The following is a 19,072-nucleotide window of genomic DNA, read 5'->3' on the forward strand; positions in this document are numbered from 1 at the left end:
GTGCAGGTGAGTGCCACAATCAGGACTGCATACGACCGAGGCACACAAGGCCAACACCCGGCATCATGGTGTGGGAAGCGATCTCCTACACTGGCCGTACACCTCTGGTGATCGTCGAGGGGACACTGAATAGTGCACGGTACATCCAAACCGTCATTGAACCCATCGTTCTACCATTCCTAGACCGGCAAGGGAACTTGCTGTTCCAACAGGACAATGCACGTCCGCATGTATCCCGTGCCACCCAACGTGCTCTAGAAGGTGTAAGTCAACTACCCTGGCCAGCAAGATCTCCGGATCTGTCCCCCATTGAGCATGTTTGGGACTGGATGAAGCGTCGTCTCACGCGGTCTGCACGTCCAGCACGAACGCTGGTCCGACTGAGGCGCCAGGTGGAAATGGCATGGCAAGCCGTTCCACAGGTCTACATCCAGCATCTCTACGATCGTCTCCATGGGAGAATAGCAGCCTGCATTGCTGTGAAAGGTGGATATACACTGTACTAGTGCCGACATTGTGCATGCTCTGTTGCCTGTGTCTATGTGCCTGTGGTTCTGTCAGTGTGATCATGTGATGTATCTGACCTCAGGAATGTGTCAATAAAGTTTCACCTTCCTGGGACAATGAATTCACGGTGTTCTTATTTCAATTTCCAGGAGTGTAGTTCCCCATTCGGATCTCCGGTCGGGGACTACACAGGAAGACGTCATTATCAGGAAAAAGAAAACTGGCGTTCTAAGGATCGGGGCATGGAATGTCAGATTCCTTAATCGGGCAGGTAGGTTAGAAAATTTAAAAAGGGAAATAGATAGGTTAAAGTTAGATATAGTGGGAATTAGCGAAGTTCGGTGGCAGGAGGAACAAGACTTTTGGTCAGGTTAATACAGGGTTATAAACACAAAATCAAATAGGGGTAATGCAGGAGTATGTTTAATAATAAATAAAAAAATAGGAGTACAGGTAAGCTACTACAAACAGCATAGTGAACGCACTATTGTGGCCAAGATAGACACGAAGCATTTGAAATGTGGTGCTACAGAAGAATGCTGAAGATGAGATGGGTAGATCACATAACTAATGAGAAGGTATTGAATAGAATTGTTGCACAACTTGACTAGAAGAAGGGATCGGTTGGTAGGACATGTTCTGAGACATCGAGGGATCACCAATTTAGTACTGGAGGGCAGCGTGGAGGGTAAAAATCGTAGAGGGAGAACAAGAGATGAATATACTAAGCAGATTCAGAAGGATGTAGGCTGCAGTAGGTACTGGGAGACGAAGAAGCTTGCACAGGATAGAGTAGCATGGAGAGCTGCATCAAACCAGTCTCAGGACTGAAGACCACAACAACAACAACAAAGTTCTAGGGACAGATGACCTTAGAAGTTAAGTGTCACGGTGCTCAGAGCCATTTTTGAACACACCCAACCATTGATTTAACAGCCGATTTCCTTGTGGCAATGCCAATATTTTACAGCCGACGCGCTCTTGCATACAAAAGGGGAGCTTCTATCCAAATTACAGCTTTCCCGCTCGCCATCTTCCTCGTGCCGCTGCTACTTCAGCATAGGCTGCCTCGTGGACCACACTTGCATTACAAGCCTCTCTGGCAAAGAAATTCTATACAGTCAGAGGTACAGAGCCGAAAAATACAAAGACTTTGCGGAAAGTTTCAACACCCGGCGAAACCAGAATGACATTGCAGTTAAGAAACATAACTCAGGGTTGTTGATTTCAATGAATCAATGCGCGGAAAGTTGCTTTGTGTGTAAGATACCCTGTATCATGAACAAAAAATATTTTTGGGGCACTCGAATTCACATCCGTCACTTAACATAGGCGTTATAGATTGAAAATTTTGTTCTCTTAAGCATTCCTTTTTCTTAGAATAGAGACAGTGGATAAGGAAATAGTTCATATTTTAGAATGGCATTTAAGTCTTCTTCTTTTGATTAAAGAAATCCTTTGGAAAAGAGTTAACGGATCAACAGGAATAATTTTAGCACTCACTGCTTTTATAATATTGACCGCAGAATGGAGAGTGCTAATAGCTGTGAGCGTACTACGAAAAAAAATCGCCAAAGCAAATCGTGCTCCACGCACCAAGGAATAAAGGCAATGTTGTCTGATAACTAACAAGAAACAACAATTTCTACATACTTTTCTTGCAGCAAATCGTTAATGTCAGTCATTTATGAAACATATACCGCACCGGTAAACAGTTAGCCACAAAGAAATTTCACGCAATCCGACGTGATTGACTGTATTAGTAGGCACTGAATGAAATGTCAGAGAGGCTATGTATGCTGGCCATTCGCAGCGTGAAACGCTCATTACAACGTATAACATAGCATATATTTCTACTATATAAACCGAAACTGGAATAAAGTGTTCGAACTCAGGACCTTTCCCTTTAACGGGCAAGTGAGCTCGGGACCTTTGCTTCTGACGATCAAGTGCTCTACCAACTGAGCTACCCAAGCACGACTCACGCCCCGTCCTCACAGTCTCGGTCTGGCACACCGTTTTAATCTGCCAGGAAAGTTTCATATCAGCGCATACTCCGCTGCAGAGTGAAAAGCTCAATCTGGAAACATCCCCCAGGCTGTGGCTTAGCCATGTCTCCGCAATATCCTTTCTTCCAGGAGTGCTAGTTCTCCAAGGTTCACAGGAGAGCTTCTGTAAGGTTTGGAAGGTAGGAGACGAGGTACTGGCAGAAGTAAAGCTATGAGGACGATAGGTGAGTCGTGATTGGTTAGCTCAGTCGCCTTTCGGCACGCTAGCGGCACGGACGTCTTGTTTACGTCCTCGCCGAGCAGCTCGCTCGCGGAGTTGTTTACGTGATTCTGCCGTCTTAGCGCGCTATATTTCATTCGACAGAGAATGGCTTATGCCCACCGAAAATCGACACTGAAGATTAGTTTTGCACCTGAATATGCCCGACCAAAAGCACTGGAAATCGAACAGTTTATCAGAGATGAAGTCAAGATTGACTGCAACGATCTTGTTGGCATCCACCTTTCTATAGTGAGCAGTGTGGTATACGTGAAATTGGTCAACGAAGACATATGTGAAAAAATTCTAGATGCAACTCGAAGTGGTCTTAAGTTCCGTCACTCTGATGGACACATCGGTGACGTAACTGTGGAACATGCGGGACTTGGACTGCGCACGATACGTGTTTTTGAACTCCCTTTCGAGGTGCCTTCAGAGGTAGTGGTATCTGCATTCCATCCATATGGAAAAGTGATTAGCCACACAGCTGAGAAGTGGGTTCAGTTCACTACATACCCGGTTCTCAATGGAGTACGGCAGATCCGCATAGAACTCACCAAACATGTGCCGTCCTACTTATATATTGGTGGCTGCCGTGCAATTATTATTTATGATGGACAGCCGAAGACATGCTCGGGATGTGGCAAAGAAGGACACCTCCGTTCCAGCTGTCTGCAGCGCAGAATCACACAGTTACCGCCTGGGGACCTGCCGGCCACGACCGCTCCGAAGTCGCTACCGCTGACGTTTGTCGAAGCTCTCCATAGCGACCCCCGACCGCGAACACCACTGGCTCCTACTACTGGTACATCGTCGTCTCCGGTACTGCCTCAGGCTGTTGCGGACGGACCGACGCCCTTGCCTCCTCCTCCCGACGTGTGCAGTGGTGAGCAATCTCAAGGACAGGGGATGGCCCTTGACTCCATGATTGTGCCTACCGATGCTTTTGTGCCTGAACATCCGGATCCCCAGGCGTCTTCGGACACTGAAGATCACGTGCGCAAGCAACGGTCGCCGAAGAGACGTCGGAAACGGCGGATCGCCCCGTCTGACACCTGCAGGACGCAGTCTCAAGACGATGAAGATCAAAATTATCAAGTTGTTCCCCCGAAGGACGAATCTGTGGTGGAAGCACCAACTTGCACTCCGTCGGACGTACAACCATCCTTGCACGCACAAGGCGCTGTACCTATGGACGTTGAACAACAGCTGAGCCAGGACAACTCTTCCACCACCGCCGTGACACTGCCTTCGGACTCTGCTGGTACTCCACTGGACGCACACCATCCACGCACCCTTGCGTGGTCAGACGATGTAGCCGACGACACACCAACTAGTGAGACAGCCGCGAATGCCGCTGCTCCAGCCCACGACTCCTAATCGACAGGGTTACAGGATGGGGATGTGCAGCCTACTGGGACAACATTCTTGTTCGCTGCTGCTCTTCGTGCCTCCATGAGCGTCCCTGTAGTCCCAATTCTACGACAAGCTTACAGGATTGGCTCCATCAATGTCAACACCATTGGCACCCCTGTCAAACTACAATTTCTCCGTGATATGTTGAGGGCGTCGGACCTAGATGTTGTCCTTTTGCAGGAAGTTCGCCTGGCGACGTTTCCTAATGTCTATGGCTATGTTTCCTACCTCACGCCGTGTGCCGACGGTGGCAGTGGGACAGCTATTCTTTTAAAGGAAGGCATTGATGTAGATGACGTGATTTACCTACCATCGGCTAGGGGTCTTGCTGTGACTTTCCACGGTGTTCGAGTCATCAATGTTTACGCTCCCTCGGGCACGGCCAAGCGACGGGAACGGTCGCGATTCTATTCAGAACAGATCGCTCCTTTATTTGTCGGACGCTACGACCATATTGTTCTTGGCGGCGACTTCAATTGTGTGTTATCCCAAAAGGACCAACATCCCCATTTCACCACATGCCAGGAACTCAAGCTGCTTGTGCATGAACTGAAACTCACCGATACTTGGGACCGCGTGCATGGCGATCGGCCTGGGTATACGTACGTCACCAGCCATTCAGCAAGTCGTCTTGACCGTGTCTACGTGTCCCCAGGACTCGTAACTGCCACGCTTGACGCTGAGTTATGGCCTACCGCCTTTTCCGACCATATCGCCTACATTTGCACTGTTTCGCTCCAGAGGCAGAAGGTGTGGCGCGGTCGAGGCCTGTGGAAGCTGAATGTGGCCCATCTCAAGGATCCGGAATGTAGGCAGGTCGTAGAGACGACGTGGAACGACTGTGTGAGACGCCTTCCAGCGTATCCTTCAACACTTCGGTGGTGGATCGACTGCGCCAAGCCTGCATTACGTCGTTCTATGATGAATTACGGTCGCGATAAAATGTTATGGCACCGACATACCATGGAATACTATTTCACAATTCTCCGGGAACTCTCAAACCTTGCCCCCTCAGTTCAACGACAGGTTGAAATTCAACGTATTAAGGCGAAGATAATTTCTCTTATGCGTCACCGCCTTGAAGGCACAGTAGTACGCGCAAGATGTCACGAATGTGTACCAGGAGAGCTCCCGTCCATGCATCATGTTATCCGAGAGAAGCAGCGGTGTCGTAGAAAGTTGATCAACGCCCTCGACATGCCAGATGGTCGTCGATTGACGTCCCAGAATGACATCGTAAGAGCCTTTGTGGATCACTACAACGAGTTATATGCAGCAGAGGACCGGAACGTGGCGGTAATGTCTGATGTCCTCCGTTCCTTGACAGATACCCTGGACGAGTCTGCTGCGGAGATTCTCACGGCGACAATTACGGCTGATGACGTCGCCGATGCTCTTCATAAGGGTGCGGCAAACAAAGCCCCAGGTCCAGATGGGTTCCCGCTGGAGTTTTACCACACATTTCATGACATCATGGGCTCACGCTGGACTGCGATGTATGAAGAACTGATGAACCCTGACTTTCCTCTCCCACCCGAATTCGTAGAAGGCTTGCTTATCCCGATCCCCAAGCCATCGGGAGGTCGAGGAGTGGAACATTATCGGCCGCTGACCATGTTAAATTGTGACTTCAAGATTTTTACCCGGATTCTTGGCGCTCGCATTAGGCGCGTCGTCCCTCAAGTTATCTCTCTGGATCAAACGTGCTTTGGAGGTGATAGTAACATTCAGACGGCACTCAGCGATTACCGTGACGTTATAGCCCTGACCATGACCTGTCGCAGTCGTGGTGCCTTAGTGACAGTGGACTTCGACCACGCCTTTGATAGAGTGAGTCATGACTTTCTCGAAAACGTACTCCGACGGATGGCCTTTCCCCACAGGTTTATACACCTCGTCTTGCGGCTTCTCCGAGGTGCCACGTCGCGGGTGCTGGTCAATGGCCGTGTGGCGGGCCCTATTAACGTCATGCGGTCGGTCCGTCAAGGATGTCCGCTGTCGATGCTGCTTTTCGCCATTGCCCTTGAGCCACTATTACACGGTTTGAGGAGCCGGTTGACAGGCATAACAATGAGGGGGACTTCTTTCATCTGCCGCGCCTATGCAGATGACTTGGTGTTCTTGGTTCTATCGGAGGATGAAGTGCGAGAGGCACTGGCGTGGATCAACCAGTACGGGGCTGCTGCGGGCAGCCGTGTGAACCTGACGAAATCTAGTGCTATGTCCGTCGGTAGAGGCCTTCCAGCTGAGAGTGTGGCACCATTGCCATTAGTGGACAAGCTCAAATGTTTGGGGATCACCTTCACGCGTGATATACAGCGCACGATCTCATTTAACTACAAACGCCTGCTTCAAGCTATCCGCACGAACGTTCGTGGCAACCTCCTGAGAGCATTGGACATGTTACAAAGGGTGGATTTTGTTAACACTCATCTAGTCTCGCGACTACCCCATTTAGCACAGATTTTACCGATGCCAAAGGCAATGGCACACAGACTTCAGGCGGCGTTCGGCTACTTTGTTAGCGCGGGTCTTATCTTCAAAGTCCGCTACGACACGCTGACACTTCCTCCTCGAGATGGCGGCCTCGGCCTTGTCAACGTCCGAGCGAGAGCAGCTGCCCTTTATGTAAGTACGATGGTTAAATCGTGGATCCGCCGCCGAAACGGATTATCGGGAAGCCTGATTGATGAAGTGGCCCCTCCCTCTCGAGTGGCACCCGTTGCAGTAGCCCATATTTCTTCCCCTCTCTCACATATCCGGACCTTTTTCATCGAATACAGTTATGTCCATGCCGACTTGCCTAGTACCAGACCCCCTATGGCACGTGATGTTTACCGAATCATGATGAGAAATCACACTCGGAATGTTGTGGAAAGGCGATATCCTACGATCGCATGGCCCGTGGTATGGCGTTCTGTACACCATATATACCTAGACACGAGCGCACGTGCGACCTGGTATTTGGTCGTTAATGGAAAATACATGACACAACTTCGTCTACATGCCATAAAAATGACAGATTCGCCGCTGTGTCCTCGCTGTCAAACGCTTGATACGGACGAACATCGACTGATGTGTGGATCTTCTGCAGAGGTGTGGCACCTGATTCAGAAGATGCTTGCCTTTCTTCTACGTACGGCTCCCCATGCCATTACACCGAAATCTCTTCTGTTCCCAGATGAGACATACTTCCCAAGTACGAAGACCAACGCTGTGATCTGGATAAAAGGTCTCTCGATCTCTTATTTGTTCCATGAAGGTGATAAGAGTGTTCTTGATTTTTGGACATTCCTGCAAGATCGCTTTACTTTTCTCATGCACCATCCGCGATACCGTCAGTACTATGCCAACTTTTTGGGTAGTGCCTTCTTCGATCCCCCCTGCAGCTGGGGTGTCCCAGGTATGAGAAGATGACTTCAATGAGAGTGTGTAATACCAGGACTCAGTCCCATGTACCGGAAAATGCAATATTCTTCGTGAAGACGTACCTGGAACATGCCTGACTGCCTTGGGATTCGGTGTGCGTCTACCCACAAGTTGGCGGGACGCGGATGCTGCTTTGTCTGTTCTGCCAGGAGGGCGTTTTCTTTAATTCCTATAATTCCCTTTCTATTTTATATGTTACTGATGGTAATTCCACATAATTTTTTTTTTCGCCTGGAGGGCGTCCTATGTGATATGAACAAATATATGTAAAATAAATAAATTAATTCATAAAAAAAAAAAGAAAAAGTTGGTAGAACACTTGATCGTCAGAAGCAAAGGTACCGAGTTCGAGTCTTCATCCGGCACACAGTTTTAATCCGCCAGAATGTTTCACATCAGCGCACACTCAGCTGCAGAGTGAAAGTCTCATACCAAAAACTTAGTGTTTGGCATTTTGCAAAAAAATTTGAAGATTTTTTTTTTGTCAGATGGTAGCATCCTTGGCACAGAGTACAGAATTTTGTGCTTTTTCCTAGAGTAAACAAACACAGAAGCACTGTGAACACAAGGAACTGAAATTTTGGGGAAAACTGAAAAAGTCCAAAATTTTTAAAATTTTTTGGCTCGATAATTTTGTTGGCAGAACTTGGTTTTCCGATCATGTGAACGATTTGAAAAAGTAAAATCTTCTAACTAACGCTTTGCAAGGCACAAGCTTCTTTCCGACAATTTTACAGGACTGGCAGAGATGGTAGCGTAATCAGAGTGAAACGTCCCCATAGAAAAATTATACAGGACTGTGCTTAAACTGACACACAGCATTTTTAGCCCAACGCAATCTGACTTTCAAAAATCCCTACAAAAGAATGGCCCTGACTAACATTAACCTATACCTTTCACAAATCACTTACCTCACCAAAAATCTTTGTTACTCTAACTACTGCAATACAGCTAGCGCCACTACTGCCAGCTAAATAAAAGATTCAAACTACTGAAGGCACTAACTACTGATAGGCATAGTTAGCAAATGAAAGATTTTAATACAGAACAAACAACGTATTTACCTTTTTAGTGTTCAAAAGTCATAATGTATATAGCACTTGATGATATCCAGTCTTACAAATTTCAAAACTCTGCCATCTCTCTCTCCACATCCACCACTGCTGGCGGCTCACGGGGGCAGACAATAATGCAAACTAGCCACAGACTGTGCACAGCACAGCCAGTGATTTTTCCTACAGATCGCTATGTGGCGTTACCAATAAGAAAACCTAAACAGCCTACTTACAAGCGATACAATTCACATTCGCTGTCGAAGGGAGTGGCCTAGCGTCCTCCATTTTGTAAGAGGTCTCTAAGATTTTTGAGGAATTTATTTGTGTTCTTTCTATACAAGTAACTCCCAGTAAACGATTCTTTAAGGAATCAAACTCTCATGTATAAAACAGATTTAAGCGTCTGATTACTTTAGAAATGAGTTACTGTGTTAAATATTGGATGTTAAACATGCAACCCTCGACACTAACTTTGTAAGTAGGCTGTTTAGGTGCTTCTGTTGGTAACGCCACGCAATGATCTGTATGAAAATCGGTGACTGCGCTGTGTGCAGTCTGTGGCTAATTGGACTGATTGTTGGAATATTCGCTATTGTATTGTTGTGCAGTTGGAGGTGAGCCGCCAGCAGTGGTGGATGTGGGGAGAGAGATGGCGGAGTTTTGCGGCTCACCTCCAACTGCACAACGCTATGCGCTGTTCACATCCAGCTGACCAACACTACACAAGCGAATATTCCAACAATCAGTCCAATCAGCCACAGTCTGCACACAGCGCAGTCACCGATTTTCATACAGATCATTGCGTGGCGTTACCAACAGAAGAACCTAAACAGCCTGCTTACAAAGTTAGTGTCGAGGGTTGCATGTTTAACATCCAATATTTAACATAGTAACTCATTTCTAAAGAAAACTAGGCCTGTTATAATTGTAATTCAGAGATTTTTCTCTGGCATACACGAGACGTGGAGAAGCCACACCTGCACACACACACACACACACACACACACACACACACACACACACAAACATATAATGACTTTTGAACACTATTAAGGTAAATACATTGTTTGTTCTCTATCAAAACGTTTCATTTGCCAACTATGCCTATCAGTAGTTAGTGCCTTCAGTAGTTAGAACCTTTCATTTAGCTGGCAGTATTGGCGCTCGCTGTATTGCAGTAGTTCGCGAAACGAAGATTTTTGTGAGGTAAGTGATTCATGAAAGGTATAGGTTAGTGTTAGTCAGGGCCATTCTTTTGTAGAGTTTATTGAAAGTCAGATTGCGTTGCGCTAAAAATGTTGTGTGTCAGTTTAGTGATGATCAGAACAAGTAAAGATAAAACTGTCTGAGTACGTTGAGTTTTGCTGAACTATTTGAAAATCAAATAACGTAAATTTTTTCCAGCACTGTCATTCATAAGTTTTCAAGGGGACGTTTCAACTTCATTCGGAAATACTAACAACAATTCCGTTACTAATGTATATTATATAAACTCCTTGCTAAATGCATCAGTGATATCCCATTCTTTTGTTGGAAGCACTAGGCCAGTTATAATTGTAACTCAGAGATTTTTCTCTGGCACACACGAGCCATGGAGAAGCCACACCTGCAACCATGCCCAGTCCCCTGACAAAGACAGAGATGCTAATTCAATTAAATTTACATTTCCGATTGCAGATTCTGATTGTTTGCGAAGTTACTAATCAAACGACATCAGTCAAGAGTTAATTGACTTATTAATTCGAAAGTCAAGGAAATCAATTAATGAATAAATGGTATTAAGTTTTCCTCCGAAATCTGAGACCACCAATGACCAGCCTGGACAGGGAAATATCGACTGGTGGGGCCAGAGAAATTTTTAGTGGTATATATGGTGAAATTCTGTCGAGGTTCCGAGCCGTCAGCTTAAAAATTCAAGCCACGGCTACTTTAACGCCCAAGGACACAAGGCTGGCCCGCTTTCGCAGAGTTGGTTCCACTTCATGTTTCCCAACTTCTGAACTTGGGGGCCAGGACATCACTGGCCAGAAGAGATAGTAACCGTCACCCCTTGTTAGGTTGGCTGCGGGAACTACTTCCTACCGCCTGACGCCTACTGTGGAGGGGCATCTAAAATAAAAAGAAGCTCGGAGAACCGCTCTGATCGTCCAATTTCGTTGCAGTTCCAGGATGAAGTCACTTCGCGACAGAAGTTGCGTCGAGCCACAATTTTTTTTAAATTTAATCTATGAGCTTGTTTCCGCTAACTGTGGCAGCCACGGACCGGGCAGTTGTATTTAGTGCCACAGCTTCAGAATAATATCTTCGCGTTAATTTCGGTCCCGATTTTACAAACGTGTCCGTCTAGGTCGACGAGCATGTCGACTTTTTCCATGCTAACGCGCTACCACACGCCCTAAAAGGAGCTGGAAGAGTTGTTCGTGTACTGTTGTTGCGTTCAGTGATATTTTACTGTTTCGTCTTGTCCTACAGCAAGATGATCGTGACGGGTTATTTTTTTGAGTGTGGATCGATATCATAATAGTTTGTAAAGGATTACCTCTCATTTCATGTGTAATATTTTGGTGGATGCACTGATGAACCAGAGCATCATGACCACCTGCTAAATAGCTTGTTTGCCCGCCTTTGGAACGAAATAAACCACTGATTCTCCTTATCAGGGCTCAGACAGTTTGTCGGCAAGTTTGTGGAGGTATGTGACATTAAATGTCTACGCGTAGGTCACGTAATTTTCTTAAATAACAGGCCGCTGATTTGTGAACGCGGTGATGGCTGCCAATAGCGACCCAGATGGGTTCCATAGGATCAGGTTCATTTGGGCGCCCACACATCAACGCGAGTTCACTCGAACGCTCCTCGAACCACTGTAGCACGGTTCTGGCTCAGAGACTCTGAAAGATGACATCGGCGTCGGGAAAGACATCAGACATGAAGGGATGCAGGTGGTTCGCAGCTGTTAGCGTGACTTCTATTACTACCACAGATCCCATGGAAGTGCAAGAGAATGTGTCCCATGGTGTAATACTGCTCCCACCAGCCTGCATCCGCGGCGCGCTGCAGGTTTCGAGCCGCCGTTCACCTCGATGACGGTGTTTGTGGAGGCGACCATCAACATAGTATAGCACAAATGTGATCCATCCGAAGAGCAGACGCGTTTCCATTGATCGACCGTCGAATCCTGCGTCCACTTCAATCGTAGTTGAAGTCGTTGGATCAACATGTGAACGCAGCGGGGTGTTCTGCTGCGGAGCTACATGTCCAGAAACGTACGATGAACGGTGTGCTCCGAAACACTTATGCATACACCAGCACTGTTCTCTTTATACTGAATTGCCACAAAACGTCATGTGTCCCACTTCACAGAGTAGACAAACCTCCGAAACCCACGTTTTATGAAGGGTCATGGACGTCGAAACATGTAGCACGTAGTGGTAGTTTCACTGTCCTACGTCTTTCCGTAGATGCTCACGACAGAACCACGTGAACATTTGGCCAACTTCTCCGTTTTCGAGATACTTGTCTACGGGCTCTGCGTAATGATAATGTGGACTTTCTCAAAGTCGCTTATCTCAATGTATTTTCCCATTAGCAACCCATATCTTCGCTAGGCTGATCACCTGTTCAGTGCGTTACTGCGTCACGTGCTCGCAACGCCACCAGCCGGTATACAACGTCGTGGTGGGCAATGCCACAATGTTTTCGCTGATCAGTGTATATAGAATTTGCACTACTGGGCATTGAAATTGCGACATCACGAAGATGACGTGCTACAAACGCGAAATTTAACCGACAGGAAGACGATGCTGTGATATGCAAATGATTAGATTTTCAGAGCATTCACACAAGTTTGGCGCCGTTGGCGACACCTGAAAAGTGCTGACATGAAGGAAGTTTCCAACCGATTTCTCATACACAAACAGCAGTTGACCGGCGTTGCCTGGTGAAACGTTGTTGTGATGCCTCGTGTAAGGAGGAGAAATGCGTACCATCACGTTTCCAACGTTGATAAAGGTCGGATTGTAGCCTAACGCGATTGCGGTTTATCGTATCGCGACATTGCTGCTCGCGTTGGTCAAGATCCAATGACTGTTAGCAGAGTATGGAATCGGTGGGTTCAGGACGGTAATACGGAACGACGTGCTGAATCCCAACGGCCTCGTATAACTAGCAGTCGAGATGACAGGCATCTTATACGCATGGCTGTAACGGATCGTGCAGCCACGTGTCGATCCCAGAGTCAGCAGATGGTGACGTTTGCAAGACAACCACCATCTGCACGAACAGTTCGAAAACGTCTGCAGCAGCATGGACTATCAGCTCGGAGACCATGGTTGCGGTTCCTCTTGACGCTGCATCACAGACAGGAGCACCATCGATGGTGTACTCAACGACGAACCTGGGTGCACGAATGGCAAAACGTCATTTTTTTCGGATGAATCCAGGTTCTGTTTACAGTATCATGATGGTCGCATCCGTGTTTGGCGACATCGCGGTGAACGCACATTGGAAGTATGTATTCGTCATCGCCATACTGGCGTATCACCCGGCGTGATGGTATGGGGTGCCATTGGTTACACGTCTCGGTCACCTCTAGTTCGCATTGACGGCAGTTTGAACAGTGGACGTTACATTTCATATGTGTTACGACCCGTGGCTCTACCCTTCATTCGATCCCCACGAAAACCTACATTTCAGCAGGATAATGCACTACCGCATGTTGCAGGTCCTGTCGGGCCTTTCTGGTTACAGAAAATGTTCGCCTGTTGCCCTGGCCAGCACATTCTCCAGCTCTCTCACCAATTGAAAACGTCTGGTCAATGGTGGCCGAGCAATTGACTCGTCACAATACACCAGTCACTACTCTTGATGAACTATGGTATCGTGTTGAAGCTGCATGAGCAGCTGTACCTGTACACGCCATCCAAACTGTGTTTGACTCAATGCCCAGGCGTATCAAGGCCATTATTACGGCCAAAGGTGGTTGTTCTGGATACTGATTTCTCAGGATCTATGCACCCAATTTGCGTGAAAATTTAATCACATGTCATTTCTAGTATAATGTATTTGTGCAATGAATACCCGTTTATCATCTGCATTTCTTCTTGATGTAGCAATTTTAATGGGTAGTAGTGTATGTACTAGATCTGCCTGTGTACTGGGCAGTAGCATTCCCCTGTTGCCCTAAATCAATACGTTTTTTTATTTTTTATTCTGCTATCGAAATTCTTCTAGAGATTAGGAGGCCCAATGTCACCGAAGTCGGATGAAGAGCAGATGGACAGGTGATCCGGCTAACAGGGAATTAATGGTAGGCGGCCAACACACTTCTTTTGAAATCACGGTACATCCCATAAGGTTCAACAGCTAAATAATTCACCAACCATAGCCCTGTATGGTAAAGTCATATGAGAACTGCCTTGCAACATAGGTTTTTTAATTGAGAACCATTTACATTTTTTTGATAGTGTATTTCTCTTAAACTATATGTTGTACAGTGATATAACTCAGCACGTACGTGCAGCGGTATGTGTGTATACTGTCCGCAAAAAGTTGACGCTCGAGGCAGTGGCTGGAGGGAACGAGTGTAAATGGAAAATAGTTTCATAATATTGCTGTATAGTGCTATTTGCAATTCAGCCCCAATGTCATTGTCATCACTGTCATAAAGAAATAAAAAAATGGGAAATATCTCCACAGTATTTCTCATTACCCACCGCGACGAGCGTCAACTTGGTCTGCGTGAATAGTAGTAAAGAGGTAGTAAACTATAGCGTCATACCTGACGCTGAAGTCTTACTTCACTTATCACGTAAACGTAGCGAATAATAAACAGTTATTCGGAAAGTAAGGAACGATCGGTCGCGAAATGAAAAGCGCAGTGAAAATCCGATATAGTTTTACACACGTGTGTTGGGCAATGTCCCTAGTATGCCTGTCGAACGCGTTACGTCGTTCCTTTTAGTTCTGAGCACACAGGGAGCACATAAAGATACCTAGAGCAATAGTGTCTACCGCCAAGTCCGAGGGCCTGGTGAGAAATTTCGCCTGAAGCTATGCAGCCAGAATTTCATAACTGTCGTGCGTTTTCTTCTTCAAGACTATTGTCAGCCGCATTCTGCAGGGGCAATGAAGATGCTCCTGCACCGATTTCAGTTGGAAATGTTTGATTATCCACAATGAAGCCCGTAATAGGCTCCCTTTGAGTTTCGTCTCTGCTCGCATGAAGCACTGGCTACGAAGACAACATTTTGGCACAGACAAAGAGCTGTAGGCCAGCGTAGAGAATTGACGGAAAGCACTGGCGGCTGCCTTCTATAACGAGGGTATTGGAAAGTTGGTACAACGCTACGACAAACGTCGAAGTCAGATCGGCGACTATGGAGATAAGTAGCTGGTAGTTGTAGCGAACCGTTGCAAAGAAAACAGTTTTGATTTTCGATGTGGTTTCCATTTCGCGACCTATCGTTCCTTACTTTCCGAATAGCCCTTTATATATACAGTTGGAAGGAAATCGCTACATGCTCTCAGTCTCAAATACTGGATAAATATGGTGTGAGTAATTTTCGCGTCGTGACTTACGCTACCACGAAATATATACAGTTTCTAACATTAATAATCGACTTGCTGTGTCAAACCTTTAACGTAAGATTATACGTCTTAATGAATAGATTATGTTAGAATTTTACATTTTTAATTACATGAAATAACCAAAATCTAATTTTTGCTGCCTCTGGAAACCGTCATTGTACAGGCAACGTGCTATTGCAATTTTGATCCTTTTAGCTGTTTAGTAATAAAGATATTTTTTCACTTCTTGAGTCCACGGTTTATTTGTCAGTCGTCCCCAGCATGCAAAAATTTTTCTGATAAGTCTTGCTGTAATCTGTTAACATGTCATTTAATTTTCATCTTCTCCAGATGCCTGTTGCGAGGTTGGATAATTTTTTTGCTTGCCATGGTTTTAGTTTGTAGTGATCTTCTCTTCGGTTTGGGTCGCCCACATGTTGTCAAGGTTCTTTCGACTAAGCTGCAGACGTTCCACTGAGAAGCCCTTACACAACCTCCATACAGTTCCGATCTACCCCAGACAATTTTTTGTATTTTTTGGACCCCCAAGTAAGATATTCGATGCCGTCGATTTGCTTCGAATGAAGAGGTGCACTTTTAGCTACAGTTATGGTTCCGCAAGCAACCGCAAACGTTTAGCACGAAGGCACTGAGCGTTTCATATCACAGCCGGATAAATGTATTGATACTTATGGTAATTATTTTTGAAATAATCAAGTGTTTACTTACTTTTACCCATATGTCTCATTTTCATCTGACTGCCCTTTATAAAACAGCGATTTCTTTAAATGTTGTCATCTTACACCGACGTGTTGGAAATTTTCGTGAAGCTATCGCTATTGCATATATCATTCCATCAAGTTATTACAAGAGGGTTAATTCTACGAGGCAGAACGCCTGTAATGTTACTGAAACAGTAGTGTTTGGTCCTGAGTTGTCAGTCATTTCCTTTACGAAATGGACAGACGTGAAGGTGTACCCTGCTTATTTCCAAATAATAATAATAATAATAATAATAATAATAATAATAATAATAATAGTAGTAGTAGTAGTAGTAATAGTTATTATTGGGTTGGTACACAAGTTTAATAAAAAAACAGATTCACATACCAGAGACTTCAGTCATCAATAAAACATCCTCATTCACTATTTACAACTTTCTGACAACGCTGGGACAACTTTTCGATACCGACATTATAGAAATCACGTGGGGTTGAGGTGAAAACTCGTCGAGCCATATTCGGAGCGCATTTTCGCACGGAAGTGAAGTTCTTTGAATGTTGTTCGATAGAGGGCTGAAATGGTGAAAATCTGAGAGCGAAGGTCGACTGAATAAAGCGAGAGCTGAGTGACTTTCCAAACCAACTCCTGTAGAGTGTTTTTCTGTCAGTCTAGCAGAATGTGGGCTTTTGTTCTCGTGGAGTAGCATCACATCATCCAGTCTTACTGGTTGTTGTTCTTGGACTGCGTCTGCAAGACGTCTCAGTTGTTGACAGTAGATGTCAGCAGCAGGCTACACCTCGGGGAAGCAATTCGTAGTACTAGAATCAGATTTTCACTCTGCAGCGGAGTATGCGCTGATATGAAACTTCCTGGCAGATCGGAACTGTGTGCAGGACCGAGACTCAAACTCGGGACCTCCGCCTCTCTCTTTCGCTCTAACGACTGAGGTACCCAAGCACGATTCACGACCCCTCCTCACAGCTTCAGTTCTGCCACTACCTCGTCTCCTACCTCCGAAGAGGTTCAGAAGCTCTTCCGCGAGGGTTTTCTGTGGAGTTCGGAAGGTAGGAGACGTACTGGCAGAATTGAAACTGTGAGGAGGGCTCGTGAGTCGTGCTTGGGTAGTTCAGCGTGTTCGGTTAGAATGATTGCAGCCCTATATAATAAAAAAAAGAAAAAAAATTGAGTGAATGGATCAACGATGAACTTGAACAAGTGTCATGGGAAGTCCACCCCGAACAAATACAACGACCAATAACGAACAAAATAAGATTTAAAAAAAAGCAAAGATCCCGAGTTCGAGTCTCGGTCCGGCACACAGTTTTAATCTGCCAGGAAGTTTCAATTCACAGTACACCATACCGTTGCTATTCCACCAGATGTGTAACATTATCTTTAGTGGATGCCCACAAATTTCAGTACGGGGAGTTGCTTGGGCTCAACTATTTCTTTCTTTTCCTTATGTTAGAATGAAGACACCATTTCTCGTCACCAGTAACTACACACGATAGGAAAAGCGGTGTTGTTCACGAGCCAAACGATGACGCGCAAGCAGAGATGAAGCCGCGCGGGGTAGCCGTTCGATCTCGGATGCCTCGGCACGGTTCGCGCGGCTACCCCCGTCGGAGGTTCGAGTCTTCCCTCGGGCTTGGGTTGTGTGTTGTCTTTTGCCTCAGTTAGTTTAAGTTAGATTAAGTAGTGTGTAAGCCTTGGGACCGATGACCTTAGCAGTTTGGTGCCATAAGAACTTACCACCACCACCGCAGAGATGCACGCATGCAGATGTATGACGGTGGAACAATCACAGTTCGTAACATTTGCCAGTTATCGAATACACCGACGTGGATCATTGTGGATCAATGAGTTTACTCGATCTTCGTCAAACGCCTAAGGTCTTCCTAAACGTGGAGGGTCAGTAATGTCAAAAAGACCCTGCTTGAAACGAGAAAACCATTTTCTTGCCATGCTCTGTCCGGTGGCATTATCCGGATACATGGTACGTGGCACAAATGTTTCTGGCTTCCACTACTGCAGTCTCTCCTCTATTGAACTCAAAAGCATAAGAATACATCGGAAATGTCTCGATTTCTCCACTCGTCACTCTATTTTGTAGTGTCAACAGCTTCAGTCACTATCTCCAGATGATAAAATGACAATATCTAAACTCAAACAGAAACAGCGAACTTCAAATAAATAATCAAAATCGATAGATAAACCCATAGTAACCGGAATATCAACAAGCAAAACATAAACCGCTAAGAACTTATCCAATAACCTATTAAAGATATTATTTCGTGCGGCTTAATAGCCTGTAAGTCTTTCAACTGGACGCCAGTTACCCGACCGGGGAAACGGAGTCTAAAGTTTAGAGTTGAATATGAACCACTTGTAACTTCTGACGATTGCTCACGTCGTTGAGAAATGAAGGCTAAGATAAAATGCAGACTGTTAAACCTATATATGGAATGTAGTGTGTGGACATTAAGTTGGGAATGTGGGTCTCACGGGGAGCGTGCAAGGGATAAATCCCGCAGTCTCACTCTCCTTTGTGCCATCGGTGGCTCATATGGATAGAGCGTCTGCCATGTAAGCAGGAGGTCCCGGGTTCGAGTCCCGGTCGGGGCACACTTTTTCAACTGTCCCCGATGATGTATATCAACGCCTGTCGACAGTGTAGGGCCTTGATTTAATTATCATTTCTTGATAAACCTCTGGTTCGACTGGGATTCGATGCTGCGACCTATCGGTTCTCATGCAAGTACTTTATCGCTAGACCACCAAACCCGACGTAATTTTGTTCAGCTTGCAGGTTTGAGCCGGCCGTTGTGGCTGAGCGGTTCTAGGCGCTTCAGTTTGGAACCACGCGACCGCTACGGTCGTAGTTTCGAATCCTGCCTCGGGCATGGATGTGTGTGATGTCCTTAGGTTAGGTTTAAGTAGTTCTAAGTTCTAGGGGGCTCGTGGCCTCAGATGTTGAATCCCATAGTGCTCAGAGCCATTTGAATCATTTTGCAGATTTGAAACAGTGCTCTAGCTACAAGCATTTGTTCCCTGGGTTAGCGCTTTGTGTTTCGTTATTGCTTCTTTATTACTAACTCCGTTCACAA

General features: G+C 45.9%; 1 non-coding gene across 1 annotated transcript; it reads left to right on the forward strand.

Moving 5' to 3' along the window:
- The first annotated feature begins 18,515 nt into the window (after positions 1-18,515).
- Positions 18,516-18,590, forward strand: Trnat-ugu (transfer RNA threonine (anticodon UGU)). The gene has a single exon. It is a non-coding gene; the product is annotated as a tRNA-Thr (tRNA).
- Positions 18,591-19,072: the final 482 nt, after the last annotated feature.

This window comes from Schistocerca gregaria, chromosome 2, assembly GCF_023897955.1.
Source record: "Schistocerca gregaria isolate iqSchGreg1 chromosome 2, iqSchGreg1.2, whole genome shotgun sequence".
Lineage (NCBI taxonomy): Eukaryota > Metazoa > Arthropoda > Insecta > Orthoptera > Acrididae > Schistocerca > Schistocerca gregaria.